The sequence below is a fragment of the Brachionichthys hirsutus genome, chromosome 8 (genome assembly GCF_040956055.1).
Source record: "Brachionichthys hirsutus isolate HB-005 chromosome 8, CSIRO-AGI_Bhir_v1, whole genome shotgun sequence".
In the NCBI taxonomy this organism is placed as follows: Eukaryota; Metazoa; Chordata; class Actinopteri; order Lophiiformes; family Brachionichthyidae; genus Brachionichthys; species Brachionichthys hirsutus.
The window spans coordinates 1,172,542-1,192,901 of record NC_090904.1 but is presented as its reverse complement, the minus strand read 5'-3'; the positions used below and the strand labels follow the sequence as shown (position 1 = coordinate 1,192,901).

The 20,360-nt window shown below is 45.1% G+C and overlaps 12 non-coding genes across 12 annotated transcripts; 1 reads left to right on the top strand and 11 right to left on the bottom strand.

Annotated features, from left to right (window-relative positions):
* Positions 1 to 642: 642 nt before the first annotated feature.
* Positions 643 to 714, bottom strand: trnae-cuc (transfer RNA glutamic acid (anticodon CUC)). Its single transcript has one exon. It is a non-coding gene; the product is annotated as a tRNA-Glu (tRNA).
* Positions 715 to 2,303: 1,589 nt separating this feature from the next.
* Positions 2,304 to 2,375, bottom strand: trnae-cuc (transfer RNA glutamic acid (anticodon CUC)). The gene has a single exon. It is a non-coding gene; the product is annotated as a tRNA-Glu (tRNA).
* Positions 2,376 to 3,948: 1,573 nt separating this feature from the next.
* trnae-cuc (transfer RNA glutamic acid (anticodon CUC)) lies at positions 3,949 to 4,020 on the bottom strand. Its single transcript has one exon. It is a non-coding gene; the product is annotated as a tRNA-Glu (tRNA).
* A 1,543-nt stretch (positions 4,021 to 5,563) lies between these two features.
* Positions 5,564 to 5,635, bottom strand: trnae-cuc (transfer RNA glutamic acid (anticodon CUC)). Its single transcript has one exon. It is a non-coding gene; the product is annotated as a tRNA-Glu (tRNA).
* A 1,589-nt stretch (positions 5,636 to 7,224) lies between these two features.
* trnae-cuc (transfer RNA glutamic acid (anticodon CUC)) lies at positions 7,225 to 7,296 on the bottom strand. Its single transcript has one exon. It is a non-coding gene; the product is annotated as a tRNA-Glu (tRNA).
* A 1,589-nt stretch (positions 7,297 to 8,885) lies between these two features.
* Positions 8,886 to 8,957, bottom strand: trnae-cuc (transfer RNA glutamic acid (anticodon CUC)). The gene has a single exon. It is a non-coding gene; the product is annotated as a tRNA-Glu (tRNA).
* Positions 8,958 to 10,500: 1,543 nt separating this feature from the next.
* Positions 10,501 to 10,572, bottom strand: trnae-cuc (transfer RNA glutamic acid (anticodon CUC)). The gene has a single exon. It is a non-coding gene; the product is annotated as a tRNA-Glu (tRNA).
* Positions 10,573 to 12,161: 1,589 nt separating this feature from the next.
* trnae-cuc (transfer RNA glutamic acid (anticodon CUC)) lies at positions 12,162 to 12,233 on the bottom strand. Its single transcript has one exon. It is a non-coding gene; the product is annotated as a tRNA-Glu (tRNA).
* Positions 12,234 to 13,822: 1,589 nt separating this feature from the next.
* On the bottom strand, positions 13,823 to 13,894 carry trnae-cuc (transfer RNA glutamic acid (anticodon CUC)). The gene has a single exon. It is a non-coding gene; the product is annotated as a tRNA-Glu (tRNA).
* A 1,573-nt stretch (positions 13,895 to 15,467) lies between these two features.
* Positions 15,468 to 15,539, bottom strand: trnae-cuc (transfer RNA glutamic acid (anticodon CUC)). The gene has a single exon. It is a non-coding gene; the product is annotated as a tRNA-Glu (tRNA).
* A 1,561-nt stretch (positions 15,540 to 17,100) lies between these two features.
* On the bottom strand, positions 17,101 to 17,172 carry trnae-cuc (transfer RNA glutamic acid (anticodon CUC)). The gene has a single exon. It is a non-coding gene; the product is annotated as a tRNA-Glu (tRNA).
* Positions 17,173 to 20,122: 2,950 nt separating this feature from the next.
* Positions 20,123 to 20,194, top strand: trnae-cuc (transfer RNA glutamic acid (anticodon CUC)). The gene has a single exon. It is a non-coding gene; the product is annotated as a tRNA-Glu (tRNA).
* Positions 20,195 to 20,360: the final 166 nt, after the last annotated feature.

Genomic DNA, 20,360 nt, shown 5'->3' with positions numbered 1-20,360 from the left:
AGCTCGGAGTAACGTTTGTCTGATGATTGGATGGTTGTTGGTTCAAGTCTCTTTAGCTCCTCTTTCATGTGATCTCTGAATTTAACTTATTTTGCACCTGTGAATTAACAAGCTACGACGTCTACAGGTATTTTACAATCATTATTTCTGCTTTGACTGAAAGGAGTTTAACTAGTCAGTACTGATCAACTCCAGCTGTTGATGTTGCTAGGCAACAGCGCCGCCTAATGGAATGGCTTAAACAGGAAGAGCTGGTGAAACTATTTCCGTTCTGGCTGTTTGAAGTAGCTCAGTGGGTAAAGAAGTTAGACAGCTATCGGTTCTCTATGGTTCAGGTGGTTCTGGGCTCGATCCCCTCGCCTGGACTGAGGCTTCTTTTGGGCTCATTTTTCTGAGTCGGGACTCTCAGGTGTTTGCTGATGTGATTATTTTAAATTCACACAGCTGGTAAAGTTCATGGAGGAGATACTTTATTGATCAATCGAGGACAACTCATTGACAAAGACCACCTGGAAACCTGGTTCGGCTGAGCCCATGTGGTCCCGTATGGTCTGGTGGTTAGGATTCCTGGTTCGACTCCCGGTATGGGGACAGCTGTCTTTTCTTTTACAGAATTTCCTTCTGTAAAAAAACAGACAGCTGTTCCCATACTGGGAGTTGAACCCAGGCCGCCTGAGTGAGAACCAGGAATCCTAACCGCTAGACCATATGGGACCACATGGGCTCAGCTGAACCAGGTTTCCAGGTGGTCTTTGTCAATGAGTTGTCCTCGATTGATCAATAAAGTATCTCCTCCATGAACTTTACCAGCTGTGTGAATTTAAAATAATCACGTCAGCAAACACCTGAGAGTCCCGACTCAGAAAAATGAGCCCAAAAAAAGCCTCAGTCCAGGTGAGGGGATCGAGCCCAGAACCACCTGAACCATAAAGAACTGATAGCTGTCTAACCTCTCCACCCACTGAGCTACTTCAAACAGCTAGAACAGAAATAGTTTCACCAGCTCTTCCTGTTTAAGCCATTCCATTAGGCGGCGCTGTTGCCTAGCAACATCAACAGCTGGAGTTGATCAGTACTGACTAGTTAAACTCCTTTCAGTCAAAGCAGAAATAATGATTGTAAAATACCTGTAGACGTCGTAGCTTGTTAATTCACAGGTGCAAAATAAGTTAAATTTAGAGATCACATGAAAGAGGAGCCGAAGAGACTTGAACCAACAACCATCCAATCATCAGACAAACGTTACTCCGAGCTGAGCTACAGCCGCTGCTGGGCTGCAAGGCCTCGTCAAACACAAGATGGGTCAAATCCGTTTCCTGCAGGCGCCTCCTTCGGAGCGCTCTTCCTCTCTCTGCTCGTCAGCGTTCACCAGCGCTGAAGACGGCTCAGCGGATACCGGCGATGACCCAAAGCGATGGGACGTCGGATCAAATCCTACTCTGGACGACAGGTAGGACGCAAAAGGGTGTGGGTGGGGTCAAACAAAAACCAAAAACTAAAATCCAAAAATGAAACCAAACAACTTCAAAAACTAAAATCAAACCAAACAACTTCAAAAACCAAAATCAAACCAAAAACCTAAAAACCAAACAACTTCAAACAAAATGCGATTTCCGTGCATTTCCGTTGCGAATTTCCGAATTTCCTCCAATTTCAACACAATGGACCTCGTGGGAACCAAGAACACAGAAGGTAAGTGGAGTTAATTATTTTTGTCTGTGTGCATAAGAATTTAAATATTACAAATTAGACCTTCTGTCTAGTTTACGTGAGCAAAACCTACAAATTTAAAATGTTACTTTTTTATTTATTCTATCTGAACTGGTCCTGGTTGTGGAACTGGTCCTGGTTCTACTGGATCATGGTCTTGATTCTCTAGTCCTGAGTGGTTCAAAGCTAATCTTTCCTGCAGGAATTTTCTGTTTTTCTTTTCATTTGAAGAACTGTCAGTGCACCTGAAGCCATCAGTCCACTGATTGGCTGAGCCTCATCATGTGACTCTTGGACCAGGTAAACCTGCCCCCAGAATCTGGATCCCATTGATCACAAAAAGGATCCAGAGCTGTGATTGGTCTGCTGCAGAGCTAGCGAGTCGTCAGCAGTGGGAGGGCTTATGGGTGGAGGTCACCGGCCCAGCTGCAGCCCATGAAGCGGACCTCCAGGACTTTCACTCTGCAGCTCGGATCCTAACTTCATGATCCAGAACCACCGACCCGCTCTGAGCAACCAGCTACCGCATCATAGATAGATTGATACATACTTTATTTATCGTGAAGGAAATTCTGTAAAAAAACAGACAGCTGTTCCCATACTGGGAGTTGAACCCAGGCCGCCTGAGTGAGAACCAGGAATCCTAACCGCTAGACCATATGGGACCACATGGGCCCAGCCGAACCAGGTTTCCAGGTGGTCTTTGTCAATGAGTTGTCCTCGATTGATCAATAAAGTATCTCCTCCATGAACTTTACCAGCTGTGTGAATTTAAAATAATCACGTCAGCAAACACCTGAGAGTCCCGACTCAGAAAAATGAGCCCAAAAAAATGCCTCAGTCCAGGTGAGGGGATCGAGCCCAGAACCACCTGAACCATAAAGAACTGATAGCTGTCTAACCTCTCCACCCACTGAGCTACTTCAAACAGCTAGAACAGAAATAGTTTCACCAGCTCTTCCTGTTTAAGCCATTCCATTAGGCGGCGCTGTTGCCTAGCAACATCAACAGCTGGAGTTGATCAGTACTGACTAGTTAAACTCCTTTCAGTCAAAGCAGAAATAATGATTGTAAAATACCTGTAGACGTCGTAGCTTGTTAATTCACAGGTGCAAAATAAGTTAAATTTAGAGATCACATGAAAGAGGAGCTAAAGAGACTTGAACCAACAACCATCCAATCATCAGACAAACGTTACTCCGAGCTGAGCTACAGCCGCTGCTGGGCTGCAAGGCCTCGTCAAACACAAGATGGGTCAAATCCGTTTCCTGCAGGCGCCTCCTTCGGAGCGCTCTTCCTCTCTCTGCTCGTCAGCGTTCACCAGCGCTGAAGACGGCTCGGCGGATACCGGCGATGACCCAAAGCGATGGGACGTCGGATCAAATCCTACTCTGGACGACAGGTAGGACGCAAAAGGGTGTGGGTGGGGTCAAACAAAAACCAAAAACTAAAATCCAAAAATGAAACCAAACAACTTCAAAAACTAAAATCAAACCAAACAACTTCAAAAACCAAAATCAAACCTAAAAACCTAAAGACCAAACGACTTCAAACAAAATGCGATTTCCGTGCATTTCCGTTGCGAATTTCCGAATTTCCTCCAATTTCAACACAATGGACTTCGTGGGAACCAAGAACACAAAAGGTAAGTGGAGTTAATTATTTTTGTCTGTGTGCATAAGAATTTAAATATTACAAATTAGACCTTCTGTCTAGTTTACGTGAGCAAAACCTACAAATTTAAAATGTTACTTTTTTATTTATTCTATCTGAACTGGTCCTGGTTCTACTGGATCATGGTCTTGATTCTCTAGTCCTGAGTGGTTCAAAGCTAATCTTTCCTGCAGGAATTTTCTGTTTTTCTTTTCATTTGAAGAACTGTCAGCGCACCTGAAGCCATCAGTCCACTGATTGGCTGAGCCTCATCATGTGACTCTTGGACCAGGTAAACCTGCCCCCAGAATCTGGATCCCATTGATCACAAAAAGGATCCAGAGCTGTGATTGGTCTGCTGCAGAGCTAGCGAGTCGTCAGCAGTGGGAGGGCTTATGGGTGGAGGTCACCGGCCCAGCTGCAGCCCATGAAGCGGACCTCCAGGACTTTCACTCTGCAGCTCGGATCCTAACTTCATGATCCAGAACCACCGACCCGCTCTGAGCAACCAGCTACCGCATCATAGATAGATTGATACATACTTTATTTATCGTGAAGGAAATTCTGTAAAAAAACAGACAGCTGTTCCCATACTGGGAGTTGAACCCAGGCCGCCTGAGTGAGAACCAGGAATCCTAACCGCTAGACCATATGGGACCACATGGGCTCAGCTGAACCAGGTTTCCAGGTGGTCTTTGTCAATGAGTTGTCCTCGATTGATCAATAAAGTATCTCCTCCATGAACTTTACCAGCTGTGTGAATTTAAAATAATCACGTCAGCAAACACCTGAGAGTCCCGACTCAGAAAAATGAGCCCAAAAAAAGCCTCAGTCCAGGTGAGGGGATCGAGCCCAGAACCACCTGAACCATAAAGAACTGATAGCTGTCTAACCTCTCCACCCACTGAGCTACTTCAAACAGCTAGAACAGAAATAGTTTCACCAGCTCTTCCTCTTTAAGCCATTCCATTAGGCGGCGCTGTTGCCTAGCAACATCAACAGCTGGAGTTGATCAGTACTGACTAGTTAAACTCCTTTCAGTCAAAGCAGAAATAATGATTGTAAAATACCTGTAGACGTCGTAGCTTGTTAATTCACAGGTGCAAAATAAGTTAAATTTAGAGATCACATGAAAGAGGAGCTAAAGAGACTTGAACCAACAACCATCCAATCATCAGACAAACGTTACTCCGAGCTGAGCTACAGCCGCTGCTGGGCTGCAAGGCCTCGTCAAACACAAGATGGGTCAAATCCGTTTCCTGCAGGCGCCTCCTTCGGAGCGCTCTTCCTCTCTCTGCTCGTCAGCGTTCACCAGCGCTGAAGACGGCTCAGCGGATACCGGCGATGACCCAAAGCGATGGGACGTCAGATCAAATCCTACTCTGGACGACAGGTAGGACGCAAAAGGGTGTGGGTGGGGTCAAACAAAAACCAAAAACTAAAATCCAAAAATGAAACCAAACAACTTCAAAAACCAAAATCAAACCAAAAACCTAAAAACCAAACAACTCCAAACAAAATGCGATTTCCGTGCATTTCCGTTGCGAATTTCCGAATTTCCTCCTATTTCAACACAATGGACTTCGTGGGAACCAAGAACACAGAAGGTAAGTGGAGTTAATTATTTTTGTCTGTGTGCATAAGAATTTAAATATTACAAATTAGACCTTCTGTCTAGTTTACGTGAGCAAAACCTACAAATTTAAAATGTTACTTTTTTATTTATTCTATCTGAACTGGTCCTGGTTCTACTGGATCATGGTCTTGATTCTCTAGTCCTGAGTGGTTCAAAGCTAATCTTTCCTGCAGGAATTTTCTGTTTTTCTTTTCATTTGAAGAACTGTCAGTGCACCTGAAGCCATCAGTCCACTGATTGGCTGAGCCTCATCATGTGACTCTTGGACCAGGTAAACCTGCCCCCAGAATCTGGATCCCATTGATCACAAAAAGGATCCAGAGCTGTGATTGGTCTGCTGCAGAGCTAGCGAGTCGTCAGCAGTGGGAGGGCTTATGGGTGGAGGTCACCGGCCCAGCTGCAGCCCATGAAGCGGACCTCCAGGACTTTCACTCTGCAGCTCGGATCCTAACTTCATGATCCAGAACCACCGACCCGCTCTGAGCAACCAGCTACCGCATCATAGATAGATTGATACATACTTTATTTATCGTGAAGGAAATTCTGTAAAAAAATAGACAGCTGTTCCCATACTGGGAGTTGAACCCATGCCGCCTGGGTGAGAACCAGGAATCCTAACCGCTAGACCATATGGGACCACATGGGCTCAGCTGAACCAGGTTTCCAGGTGGTCTTTGTCAATGAGTTGTCCTCGATTGATCAATAAAGTATCTCCTCCATGAACTTTACCAGCTGTGTGAATTTAAAATAATCACGTCAGCAAACACCTGAGAGTCCCGACTCAGAAAAATGAGCCCAAAAAAAGCCTCAGTCCAGGTGAGGGGATCGAGCCCAGAACCACCTGAACCATAAAGAACTGATAGCTGTCTAACCTCTCCACCCACTGAGCTACTTCAAACAGCTAGAACAGAAATAGTTTCACCAGCTCTTCCTCTTTAAGCCATTCCATTAGGCGGCGCTGTTGCCTAGCAACATCAACAGCTGGAGTTGATCAGTACTGACTAGTTAAACTCCTTTCAGTCAAAGCAGAAATAATGATTGTAAAATACCTGTAGACGTCGTAGCTTGTTAATTCACAGGTGCAAAATAAGTTAAATTTAGAGATCACATGAAAGAGGAGCCGAAGAGACTTGAACCAACAACCATCCAATCATCAGACAAACGTTACTCCGAGCTGAGCTACAGCCGCTGCTGGGCTCCAAGGCCTCGTCAAACACAAGATGGGTCAAATCCGTTTCCTGCAGGCGCCTCCTTCGGAGCGCTCTTCCTCTCTCTGCTCGTCAGCGTTCACCAGCGCTGAAGACGGCTCAGCGGATACCGGCGATGACCCAAAGCGATGGGACGTCGGATCGAATCCTACTCTGGACGACAGGTAGGACGCAAAAGGGTGTGGGTGGGGTCAAACAAAAACCAAAAACTAAAATCCAAAAATGAAACCAAACAACTTCAAAAACTAAAATCAAACCAAACAACTTCAAAAACCAAAATCAAACCAAAAACCTAAAAACCAAACAACTTCAAACAAAATGCGATTTCCGTGCATTTCCGTTGCGAATTTCCGAATTTCCTCCAATTTCAACACAATGGACCTCGTGGGAACCAAGAACACAAAAGGTAAGTGGAGTTAATTATTTTTGTCTGTGTGCATAAGAATTTAAATATTACAAATTAGACCTTCTGTCTAGTTTACGTGAGCAAAACCTACAAATTTAAAATGTTACTTTTTTATTTATTCTATCTGAACTGGTCCTGGTTGTGGAACTGGTCCTGGTTCTACTGGATCATGGTCTTGATTCTCTAGTCCTGAGTGGTTCAAAGCTAATCTTTCCTGCAGGAATTTTCTGTTTTTCTTTTCATTTGAAGAACTGTCAGTGCACCTGAAGCCATCAGTCCACTGATTGGCTGAGCCTCATCATGTGACTCTTGGACCAGGTAAACCTGCCCCCAGAATCTGGATCCCATTGATCACAAAAAGGATCCAGAGCTGTGATTGGTCTGCTGCAGAGCTAGCGAGTCGTCAGCAGTGGGAGGGCTTATGGGTGGAGGTCACCGGCCCAGCTGCAGCCCATGAAGCGGACCTCCAGGACTTTCACTCTGCAGCTCGGATCCTAACTTCATGATCCAGAACCACCGACCCGCTCTGAGCAACCAGCTACCGCATCATAGATAGATTGATACATACTTTATTTATCGTGAAGGAAATTCTGTAAAAAAACAGACAGCTGTTCCCATACCGGGAGTTGAACCCAGGCCGCCTGAGTGAGAACCAGGAATCCTAACCGCTAGACCATATGGGACCACATGGGCTCAGCTGAACCAGGTTTCCAGGTGGTCTTTGTCAATGAGTTGTCCTCGATTGATCAATAAAGTATCTCCTCCATGAACTTTACCAGCTGTGTGAATTTAAAATAATCACGTCAGCAAACACCTGAGAGTCCCGACTCAGAAAAATGAGCCCAAAAAAAGCCTCAGTCCAGGTGAGGGGATCGAGCCCAGAACCACCTGAACCATAAAGAACTGATAGCTGTCTAACCTCTCCACCCACTGAGCTACTTCAAACAGCTAGAACAGAAATAGTTTCACCAGCTCTTCCTCTTTAAGCCATTCCATTAGGCGGCGCTGTTGCCTAGCAACATCAACAGCTGGAGTTGATCAGTACTGACTAGTTAAACTCCTTTCAGTCAAAGCAGAAATAATGATTGTAAAATACCTGTAGACGTTGTAGCTTGTTAATTCACAGGTGCAAAATAAGTTAAATTTAGAGATCACATGAAAGAGGAGCTAAAGAGACTTGAACCAACAACCATCCAATCATCAGACAAACGTTACTCCGAGCTGAGCTACAGCCGCTGCCGGGCTCCAAGGCCTCGTCAAACACAAGATGGGTCAAATCCGTTTCCTGCAGGCGCCTCCTTCGGAGCGCTCTTCCTCTCTCTGCTCGTCAGCGTTCACCAGCGCTGAAGACGGCTCAGCGGATACCGGCGATGACCCAAAGCGATGGGACGTCGGATCAAATCCTACTCTGGACGACAGGTAGGACGCAAAAGGGTGTGGGTGGGGTCAAACAAAAACCAAAAACTAAAATCCAAAAATGAAACCAAACAACTTCAAAAACTAAAATCAAACCAAACAACTTCAAAAACCAAAATCAAACCAAAAACCTAAAAACCAAACAACTTCAAACAAAATGCGATTTCCGTGCATTTCCGTTGCGAATTTCCGAATTTCCTCCAATTTCAACACAATGGACCTCGTGGGAACCAAGAACACAGAAGGTAAGTGGAGTTAATTATTTTTGTCTGTGTGCATAAGAATTTAAATATTACAAATTAGACCTTCTGTCTAGTTTACGTGAGCAAAACCTACAAATTTAAAATGTTACTTTTTTATTTATTCTATCTGAACTGGTCCTGGTTGTGGAACTGGTCCTGGTTCTACTGGATCATGGTCTTGATTCTCTAGTCCTGAGTGGTTCAAAGCTAATCTTTCCTGCAGGAATTTTCTGTTTTTCTTTTCATTTGAAGAACTGTCAGCGCACCTGAAGCCATCAGTCCACTGATTGGCTGAGCCTCATCATGTGACTCTTGGACCAGGTAAACCTGCCCCCAGAATCTGGATCCCATTGATCACAAAAAGGATCCAGAGCTGTGATTGGTCTGCTGCAGAGCTAGCGAGTCGTCAGCAGTGGGAGGGCTTATGGGTGGAGGTCACCGGCCCAGCTGCAGCCCATGAAGCGGACCTCCAGGACTTTCACTCTGCAGCTCGGATCCTAACTTCATGATCCAGAACCACCGACCCGCTCTGAGCAACCAGCTACCGCATCATAGATAGATTGATACATACTTTATTTATCGTGAAGGAAATTCTGTAAAAAAACAGACAGCTGTTCCCATACTGGGAGTTGAACCCAGGCCGCCTGAGTGAGAACCAGGAATCCTAACCGCTAGACCATATGGGACCACATGGGCTCAGCTGAACCAGGTTTCCAGGTGGTCTTTGTCAATGAGTTGTCCTCGATTGATCAATAAAGTATCTCCTCCATGAACTTTACCAGCTGTGTGAATTTAAAATAATCACGTCAGCAAACACCTGAGAGTCCCGACTCAGAAAAATGAGCCCAAAAAAAGCCTCAGTCCAGGTGAGGGGATCGAGCCCAGAACCACCTGAACCATAAAGAACTGATAGCTGTCTAACCTCTCCACCCACTGAGCTACTTCAAACAGCTAGAACAGAAATAGTTTCACCAGCTCTTCCTCTTTAAGCCATTCCATTAGGCGGCGCTGTTGCCTAGCAACATCAACAGCTGGAGTTGATCAGTACTGACTAGTTAAACTCCTTTCAGTCAAAGCAGAAATAATGATTGTAAAATACCTGTAGACGTCGTAGCTTGTTAATTCACAGGTGCAAAATAAGTTAAATTTAGAGATCACATGAAAGAGGAGCTAAAGAGACTTGAACCAACAACCATCCAATCATCAGACAAACGTTACTCCGAGCTGAGCTACAGCCGCTGCTGGGCTGCAAGGCCTCGTCAAACACAAGATGGGTCAAATCCGTTTCCTGCAGGCGCCTCCTTCGGAGCGCTCTTCCTCTCTCTGCTCGTCAGCGTTCACCAGCGCTGAAGACGGCTCAGCGGATACCGGCGATGACCCAAAGCGATGGGACGTCAGATCAAATCCTACTCTGGACGACAGGTAGGACGCAAAAGGGTGTGGGTGGGGTCAAACAAAAACCAAAAACTAAAATCCAAAAATGAAACCAAACAACTTCAAAAACCAAAATCAAACCAAAAACCTAAAAACCAAACAACTCCAAACAAAATGCGATTTCCGTGCATTTCCGTTGCGAATTTCCGAATTTCCTCCTATTTCAACACAATGGACTTCGTGGGAACCAAGAACACAGAAGGTAAGTGGAGTTAATTATTTTTGTCTGTGTGCATAAGAATTTAAATATTACAAATTAGACCTTCTGTCTAGTTTACGTGAGCAAAACCTACAAATTTAAAATGTTACTTTTTTATTTATTCTATCTGAACTGGTCCTGGTTCTACTGGATCATGGTCTTGATTCTCTAGTCCTGAGTGGTTCAAAGCTAATCTTTCCTGCAGGAATTTTCTGTTTTTCTTTTCATTTGAAGAACTGTCAGTGCACCTGAAGCCATCAGTCCACTGATTGGCTGAGCCTCATCATGTGACTCTTGGACCAGGTAAACCTGCCCCCAGAATCTGGATCCCATTGATCACAAAAAGGATCCAGAGCTGTGATTGGTCTGCTGCAGAGCTAGCGAGTCGTCAGCAGTGGGAGGGCTTATGGGTGGAGGTCACCGGCCCAGCTGCAGCCCATGAAGCGGACCTCCAGGACTTTCACTCTGCAGCTCGGATCCTAACTTCATGATCCAGAACCACCGACCCGCTCTGAGCAACCAGCTACCGCATCATAGATAGATTGATACATACTTTATTTATCGTGAAGGAAATTCTGTAAAAAAATAGACAGCTGTTCCCATACTGGGAGTTGAACCCATGCCGCCTGGGTGAGAACCAGGAATCCTAACCGCTAGACCATATGGGACCACATGGGCTCAGCTGAACCAGGTTTCCAGGTGGTCTTTGTCAATGAGTTGTCCTCGATTGATCAATAAAGTATCTCCTCCATGAACTTTACCAGCTGTGTGAATTTAAAATAATCACGTCAGCAAACACCTGAGAGTCCCGACTCAGAAAAATGAGCCCAAAAAAAGCCTCAGTCCAGGTGAGGGGATCGAGCCCAGAACCACCTGAACCATAAAGAACTGATAGCTGTCTAACCTCTCCACCCACTGAGCTACTTCAAACAGCTAGAACAGAAATAGTTTCACCAGCTCTTCCTCTTTAAGCCATTCCATTAGGCGGCGCTGTTGCCTAGCAACATCAACAGCTGGAGTTGATCAGTACTGACTAGTTAAACTCCTTTCAGTCAAAGCAGAAATAATGATTGTAAAATACCTGTAGACGTCGTAGCTTGTTAATTCACAGGTGCAAAATAAGTTAAATTTAGAGATCACATGAAAGAGGAGCCGAAGAGACTTGAACCAACAACCATCCAATCATCAGACAAACGTTACTCCGAGCTGAGCTACAGCCGCTGCTGGGCTCCAAGGCCTCGTCAAACACAAGATGGGTCAAATCCGTTTCCTGCAGGCGCCTCCTTCGGAGCGCTCTTCCTCTCTCTGCTCGTCAGCGTTCACCAGCGCTGAAGACGGCTCAGCGGATACCGGCGATGACCCAAAGCGATGGGACGTCGGATCGAATCCTACTCTGGACGACAGGTAGGACGCAAAAGGGTGTGGGTGGGGTCAAACAAAAACCAAAAACTAAAATCCAAAAATGAAACCAAACAACTTCAAAAACTAAAATCAAACCAAACAACTTCAAAAACCAAAATCAAACCAAAAACCTAAAAACCAAACAACTTCAAACAAAATGCGATTTCCGTGCATTTCCGTTGCGAATTTCCGAATTTCCTCCAATTTCAACACAATGGACCTCGTGGGAACCAAGAACACAAAAGGTAAGTGGAGTTAATTATTTTTGTCTGTGTGCATAAGAATTTAAATATTACAAATTAGACCTTCTGTCTAGTTTACGTGAGCAAAACCTACAAATTTAAAATGTTACTTTTTTATTTATTCTATCTGAACTGGTCCTGGTTGTGGAACTGGTCCTGGTTCTACTGGATCATGGTCTTGATTCTCTAGTCCTGAGTGGTTCAAAGCTAATCTTTCCTGCAGGAATTTTCTGTTTTTCTTTTCATTTGAAGAACTGTCAGTGCACCTGAAGCCATCAGTCCACTGATTGGCTGAGCCTCATCATGTGACTCTTGGACCAGGTAAACCTGCCCCCAGAATCTGGATCCCATTGATCACAAAAAGGATCCAGAGCTGTGATTGGTCTGCTGCAGAGCTAGCGAGTCGTCAGCAGTGGGAGGGCTTATGGGTGGAGGTCACCGGCCCAGCTGCAGCCCATGAAGCGGACCTCCAGGACTTTCACTCTGCAGCTCGGATCCTAACTTCATGATCCAGAACCACCGACCCGCTCTGAGCAACCAGCTACCGCATCATAGATAGATTGATACATACTTTATTTATCGTGAAGGAAATTCTGTAAAAAAACAGACAGCTGTTCCCATACCGGGAGTTGAACCCAGGCCGCCTGAGTGAGAACCAGGAATCCTAACCGCTAGACCATATGGGACCACATGGGCTCAGCTGAACCAGGTTTCCAGGTGGTCTTTGTCAATGAGTTGTCCTCGATTGATCAATAAAGTATCTCCTCCATGAACTTTACCAGCTGTGTGAATTTAAAATAATCACGTCAGCAAACACCTGAGAGTCCCGACTCAGAAAAATGAGCCCAAAAAAAGCCTCAGTCCAGGTGAGGGGATCGAGCCCAGAACCACCTGAACCATAAAGAACTGATAGCTGTCTAACCTCTCCACCCACTGAGCTACTTCAAACAGCTAGAACAGAAATAGTTTCACCAGCTCTTCCTCTTTAAGCCATTCCATTAGGCGGCGCTGTTGCCTAGCAACATCAACAGCTGGAGTTGATCAGTACTGACTAGTTAAACTCCTTTCAGTCAAAGCAGAAATAATGATTGTAAAATACCTGTAGACGTTGTAGCTTGTTAATTCACAGGTGCAAAATAAGTTAAATTTAGAGATCACATGAAAGAGGAGCTAAAGAGACTTGAACCAACAACCATCCAATCATCAGACAAACGTTACTCCGAGCTGAGCTACAGCCGCTGCCGGGCTCCAAGGCCTCGTCAAACACAAGATGGGTCAAATCCGTTTCCTGCAGGCGCCTCCTTCGGAGCGCTCTTCCTCTCTCTGCTCGTCAGCGTTCACCAGCGCTGAAGACGGCTCAGCGGATACCGGCGATGACCCAAAGCGATGGGACGTCGGATCAAATCCTACTCTGGACGACAGGTAGGACGCAAAAGGGTGTGGGTGGGGTCAAACAAAAACCAAAAACTAAAATCCAAAAATGAAACCAAACAACTTCAAAAACTAAAATCAAACCAAACAACTTCAAAAACCAAAATCAAACCAAAAACCTAAAAACCAAACAACTTCAAACAAAATGCGATTTCCGTGCATTTCCGTTGCGAATTTCCGAATTTCCTCCAATTTCAACACAATGGACCTCGTGGGAACCAAGAACACAGAAGGTAAGTGGAGTTAATTATTTTTGTCTGTGTGCATAAGAATTTAAATATTACAAATTAGACCTTCTGTCTAGTTTACGTGAGCAAAACCTACAAATTTAAAATGTTACTTTTTTATTTATTCTATCTGAACTGGTCCTGGTTGTGGAACTGGTCCTGGTTCTACTGGATCATGGTCTTGATTCTCTAGTCCTGAGTGGTTCAAAGCTAATCTTTCCTGCAGGAATTTTCTGTTTTTCTTTTCATTTGAAGAACTGTCAGCGCACCTGAAGCCATCAGTCCACTGATTGGCTGAGCCTCATCATGTGACTCTTGGACCAGGTAAACCTGCCCCCAGAATCTGGATCCCATTGATCACAAAAAGGATCCAGAGCTGTGATTGGTCTGCTGCAGAGCTAGCGAGTCGTCAGCAGTGGGAGGGCTTATGGGTGGAGGTCACCGGCCCAGCTGCAGCCCATGAAGCGGACCTCCAGGACTTTCACTCTGCAGCTCGGATCCTAACTTCATGATCCAGAACCACCGACCCGCTCTGAGCAACCAGCTACCGCATCATAGATAGATTGATACATACTTTATTTATCGTGAAGGAAATTCTGTAAAAAAACAGACAGCTGTTCCCATACTGGGAGTTGAACCCAGGCCGCCTGAGTGAGAACCAGGAATCCTAACCGCTAGACCATATGGGACCACATGGGCTCAGCTGAACCAGGTTTCCAGGTGGTCTTTGTCAATGAGTTGTCCTCGATTGATCAATAAAGTATCTCCTCCATGAACTTTACCAGCTGTGTGAATTTAAAATAATCACGTCAGCAAACACCTGAGAGTCCCGACTCAGAAAAATGAGCCCAAAAAAAGCCTCAGTCCAGGTGAGGGGATCGAGCCCAGAACCACCTGAACCATAAAGAACTGATAGCTGTCTAACCTCTCCACCCACTGAGCTACTTCAAACAGCTAGAACAGAAATAGTTTCACCAGCTCTTCCTGTTTAAGCCATTCCATTAGGCGGCGCTGTTGCCTAGCAACATCAACAGCTGGAGTTGATCAGTACTGACTAGTTAAACTCCTTTCAGTCAAAGCAGAAATAATGATTGTAAAATACCTGTAGACGTCGTAGCTTGTTAATTCACAGGTGCAAAATAAGTTAAATTTAGAGATCACATGAAAGAGGAGCTAAAGAGACTTGAACCAACAACCACCCAATCATCAGACAAACGTTACTCCGAGCTGAGCTACAGCCGCTGCTGGGCTGCAAGGCCTCGTCAAACACAAGATGGGTCAAATCCGTTTCCTGCAGGCGCCTCCTTCGGAGCGCTCTTCCTCTCTCTGCTCGTCAGCGTTCACCAGCGCTGAAGACGGCTCAGCGGATACCGGCGATGACCCAAAGCGATGGGACGTCGGATCAAATCCTACTCTGGACGACAGGTAGGACGCAAAAGGGTGTGGGTGGGGTCAAACAAAAACCAAAAACTAAAATCCAAAAATGAAACCAAACAACTTCAAAAACTAAAATCAAACCAAACAACTTCAAAAACCAAAATCAAACCTAAAAACCTAAAGACCAAACGACTTCAAACAAAATGCGATTTCCGTGCATTTCCGTTGCGAATTTCCGAATTTCCTCCAATTTCAACGCAATGGACTTCGTGGGAACCAAGAACACAAAAGGTAAGTGGAGTTAATTATTTTTGTCTGTGTGCATAAGAATTTAAATATTACAAATTAGACCTTCTGTCTAGTTTACGTGAGCAAAACCTACAAATTTAAAATGTTACTTTTTTATTTATTCTATCTGAACTGGTCCTGGTTCTACTGGATCATGGTCTTGATTCTCTAGTCCTGAGTGGTTCAAAGCTAATCTTTCCTGCAGGAATTTTCTGTTTTTCTTTTCATTTGAAGAACTGTCAGTGCACCTGAAGCCATCAGTCCACTGATTGGCTGAGCCTCATCATGTGACTCTTGGACCAGGTAAACCTGCCCCCAGAATCTGGATCCCATTGATCACAAAAAGGATCCAGAGCTGTGATTGGTCTGCTGCAGAGCTAGCGAGTCGTCAGCAGTGGGAGGGCTTATGGGTGGAGGTCACCGGCCCAGCTGCAGCCCATGAAGCGGACCTCCAGGACTTTCACTCTGCAGCTCGGATCCTAACTTCATGATCCAGAACCACCGACCCGCTCTGAGCAACCAGCTACCGCATCATAGATAGATTGATACATACTTTATTTATCGTGAAGGAAATTCTGTAAAAAAAACAGACAGCTGTTCCCATACTGGGAGTTGAACCCAGGCCGCCTGAGTGAGAACCAGGAATCCTAACCGCTAGACCATATGGGACCACATGGGCTCAGCTGAACCAGGTTTCCAGGTGGTCTTTGTCAATGAGTTGTCCTCGATTGATCAATAAAGTATCTCCTCCATGAACTTTACCAGCTGTGTGAATTTAAAATAATCACGTCAGCAAACACCTGAGAGTCCCGACTCAGAAAAATGAGCCCAAAAAAAGCCTCAGTCCAGGTGAGGGGATCGAGCCCAGAACCACCTGAACCATAAAGAACTGATAGCTGTCTAACCTCTCCACCCACTGAGCTACTTCAAACAGCTAGAACAGAAATAGTTTCACCAGCTCTTCCTCTTTAAGCCATTCCATTAGGCGGCGCTGTTGCCTAGCAACATCAACAGCTGGAGTTGATCAGTACTGACTAGTTAAACTCCTTTCAGTCAAAGCAGAAATAATGATTGTAAAATACCTGTAGACGTCGTAGCTTGTTAATTCACAGGTGCAAAATAAGTTAAATTTAGAGATCACATGAAAGAGGAGCTAAAGAGACTTGAACCAACAACCATCCAATCATCGGACAAACGTTACTCCGAGCTGAGCTACAGCCGCTGCTGGGCTGCAAGGCCTCGTCAAACACAAGATGGGTCAAATCCGTTTCCTGCAGGCGCCTCCTTCGGAGCGCTCTTCCTCTCTCTGCTCGTCAGCGTTCACCAGCGCTGAAGACGGCTCAGCGGATACCGGCGATGACCCAAAGCGATGGGACGTCAGATCAAATCCTACTCTGGACGACAGGTAGGACGCAAAAGGGTGTGGGTGGGGTCAAACAAAAACCAAAAACTAAAATCCAAAAATGAAACCAAACAACTTCAAAAACCAAAATCAAACCAAAAACCTAAAAACCAAACAACTTCAAACAAAATGCGATTTCCGTGCATTTCCGTTGCGAATTTCCGAATTTCCTCCTATTTCAACACAATGGACCTCGTGGGAACCAAGAACACAGAAGGTAAGTGGAGTTAATTATTTTTGTCTGTGTGCATAAGAATTTAAATATTACAAATTAGACCTTCTGTCTAGTTTACGTGAGCAAAACCTACAAATTTAAAATGTTACTTTTTTATTTATTCTATCTGAACTGGTCCTGGTTGTGGAACTGGTCCTGGTTCTACTGGATCATGGTCTTGATTCTCTAGTCCTGAGTGGTTCAAAGCTAATCTTTCCTGCAGGAATTTTCTGTTTTTCTTTTCATTTGAAGAACTGTCAGTGCACCTGAAGCCATCAGTCCACTGATTGGCTGAGCCTCATCATGTGACTCTTGGACCAGGTAAACCTGCCCCCAGAATCTGGATCCCATTGATCACAAAAAGGATCCAGAGCTGTGATTGGTCTGCTGCAGAGCTAGCGAGTCGTCAGCAGTGGGAGGGCTTATGGGTGGAGGTCACCGGCCCAGCTGCAGCCCATGAAGCGGACCTCCAGGACTTTCACTCTGCAGCTCGGATCCTAACTTCATGATCCAGAACCACCGACCCGCTCTGAGCAACCAGCTACCGCATCATAGATAGATTGATACATACTTTATTTATCGTGAAGGAAATTCTGTAAAAAAATAGACAGCTGTTCCCATACTGGGAGTTGAACCCATGCCGCCTGGGTGAGAACCAGGAATCCTAACCACTAGACCATATGGGACCACATGGGCTCAGCTGAACCAGGTTTCCAGGTGGTCTTTGTCAATGAGTTGTCCTCGATTGATCAATAAAGTATCTCCTCCATGAACTTTACCAGCTGTGTGAATTTAAAATAATCACGTCAGCAAACACCTGAGAGTCCCGACTCAGAAAAATGAGCCCAAAAAAAGCCTCAGTCCAGGTGAGGGGATCGAGCCCAGAACCACCTGAACCATAAAGAACTGATAGCTGTCTAACCTCTCCACCCACTGAGCTACTTCAAACAGCTAGAACGGAAATAGTTTCACCAGCTCTTCCTGTTTAAGCCATTCCATTAGGCGGCGCTGTTGCCTAGCAACATCAACAGCTGGAGTTGATCAGTACTGACTAGTTAAACTCCTTTCAGTCAAAGCAGAAATAATGATTGTAAAATACCTGTAGACGTCGTAGCTTGTTAATTCACAGGTGCAAAATAAGTTAAATTTAGAGATCACATGAAAGAGGAGCTAAAGAGACTTGAACCAACAACCATCCAATCATCAGACAAACGTTACTCCGAGCTGAGCTACAGCCGCTGCTGGGCTGCAAGGCCTCGTCAAACACAAGATGGGTCAAATCCGTTTCCTGCAGGCGCCTCCTTCGGAGCGCTCTTCCTCTCTCTGCTCGTCAGCGTTCACCAGCGCTGAAGACGGCTCAGCGGATACCGGCGATGACCCAAAGCGATGGGACGTCAGATCGAATCCTACTCTGGACGACAGGTAGGACGCAAAAGGGTGTGGGTGGGGTCAAACAAAAACCAAAAACTAAAATCCAAAAATGAAACCAAACAACTTCAAAAACTAAAATCAAACCAAACAACTTCAAAAACCAAAATCAAACCAAAAACCTAAAAACCAAACAACTTCAAACAAAATGCGATTTCCGTGCATTTCCGTTGCGAATTTCCGAATTTCCTCCAATTTCAACACAATGGACCTCGTGGGAACCAAGAACACAAAAGGTAAGTGGAGTTAATTATTTTTGTCTGTGTGCATAAGAATTTAAATATTACAAATTAGACCTTCTGTCTAGTTTACGTGAGCAAAACCTACAAATTTAAAATGTTACTTTTTTATTTATTCTATCTGAACTGGTCCTGGTTGTGGAACTGGTCCTGGTTCTACTGGATCATGGTCTTGATTCTCTAGTCCTGAGTGGTTCAAAGCTAATCTTTCCTGCAGGAATTTTCTGTTTTTCTTTTCATTTGAAGAACTGTCAGTGCGCCTGAAGCCATCAGTCCACTGATTGGCTGAGCCTCATCATGTGACTCTTGGACCAGGTAAACCTGCCCCCAGAATCTGGATCCCATTGATCACAAAAAGGATCCAGAGCTGTGATTGGTCTGCTGCAGAGCTAGCGAGTCGTCAGCAGTGGGAGGGCTTATGGGTGGAGGTCACCGGCCCAGCTGCAGCCCATGAAGCGGACCTCCAGGACTTTCACTCTGCAGCTCGGATCCTAACTTCATGATCCAGAACCACCGACCCGCTCTGAGCAACCAGCTACTGCTGACGACTCGCTAGCTCTGCAGCAGACCAATCACAGCTCTGGATCCTTTTTGTGATCAATGGGATCCAGATTCTGGGGGCAGGTTTACCTGGTCCAAGAGTCACATGATGAGGCTCAGCCAATCAGTGGACTGATGGCTTCAGGTGCACTGACAGTTCTTCAAATGAAAAGAAAAACAGAAAATTCCTGCAGGAAAGATTAGCTTTGAACCACTCAGGACTAGAGAATCAAGACCATGATCCAGTAGAACCAGGACCAGTTCCACAACCAGGACCAGTTCAGATAGAATAAATAAAAAAGTAACATTTTAAATTTGTAGGTTTTGCTCACGTAAACTAGACAGAAGGTCTAATTTGTAATATTTAAATTCTTATGCACACAGACAAAAATAATTAACTCCACTTACCTTTTGTGTTCTTGGTTCCCACGAAGTCCATTGTGTTGAAATTGGAGGAAATTCGGAAATTCGCAACGGAAATGCACGGAAATCGCATTTTGTTTGAAGTTGTTTGGTTTTTAGGTTTTTGGTTTGATTTTGGTTTTTGAAGTTGTTTGGTTTTTAGGTTTTTGGTTTGATTTTGGTTTTTGAAGTTGTTTGGTTTGATTTTAGTTTTTGAAGTTGTTTGGTTTCATTTTTGGATTTTAGTTTTTGGTTTTTGTTTGACCCCACCCACACCCTTTTGCGTCCTACCTGTCGTCCAGAGTAGGATTTGATCCGACGTCCCATCGCTTTGGGTCATCGCCGGTATCCGCTGAGCCGTCTTCAGCGCTGGTGAACGCTGACGAGCAGAGAGAGGAAGAGCGCTCCGAAGGAGGCGCCTGCAGGAAACGGATTTGACCCATCTTGTGTTTGAGGAGGCCCCGCAGCCCAGCAGCAGCTGTAGCTCAGCTCGGAGTAACGTTTGTCTGATGATTGGGTGGTTGTTGGTTCAAGTCTCTCCGGCTCCTCTTCCATGTGATCTCTAAATTTAACTTATTTTGCGCCTGTGAATTAACAAGCTACGACGTCTACAGGTATTTTACAATCATTATTTCTGCTTTGACTGAAAGGAGTTTAACTAGTCAGTACTGATCAACTCCAGCTGTTGATGTTGCTAGGCAACAGCGCCGCCTAATGGAATGGCTTAAAGAGGAAGAGCTGGTGAAACTATTTCTGTTCTAGCTGTTTGAAGTAGCTCAGTGGGTAGAGAAGTTAGACAACTATCAGTTCTTTATGGTTCAGGTGGTTCTGGGCTCGATCCCCTCACCTGGACCGAGGCTTTTTTTGGGCTCATTTTTCTGAGTCGGGACTCTCAGGTGTTTGCTGACGTGATTATTTTAAATTCACACAGCTGGTAAAGTTCATGGAGGAGATACTTTATTGATCAATCGAGGACAACTCATTGACAAAGACCACCTGGAAACCTGGTTCAGCTGAGCCCACGTGGTCCCATATGGTCTAGCGGTTAGGATTCCTGGTTCTCACCCAGGCGGCCTGGGTTCAACTCCCGGTATGGGAACAGCAGTCTATTTTTTTACAGAATTTCCTTCACGATAAATAAAGTATGTATCAATCTATCTATGATGCGGTAGCTGGTTGCTCAGAGCGGGTCGGTGGTTCTGGATCATGAAGTTAGGATCCGAGCTGCAGAGTGAAAGTCCTGGAGGTCCGCTTCATGGGCTGCA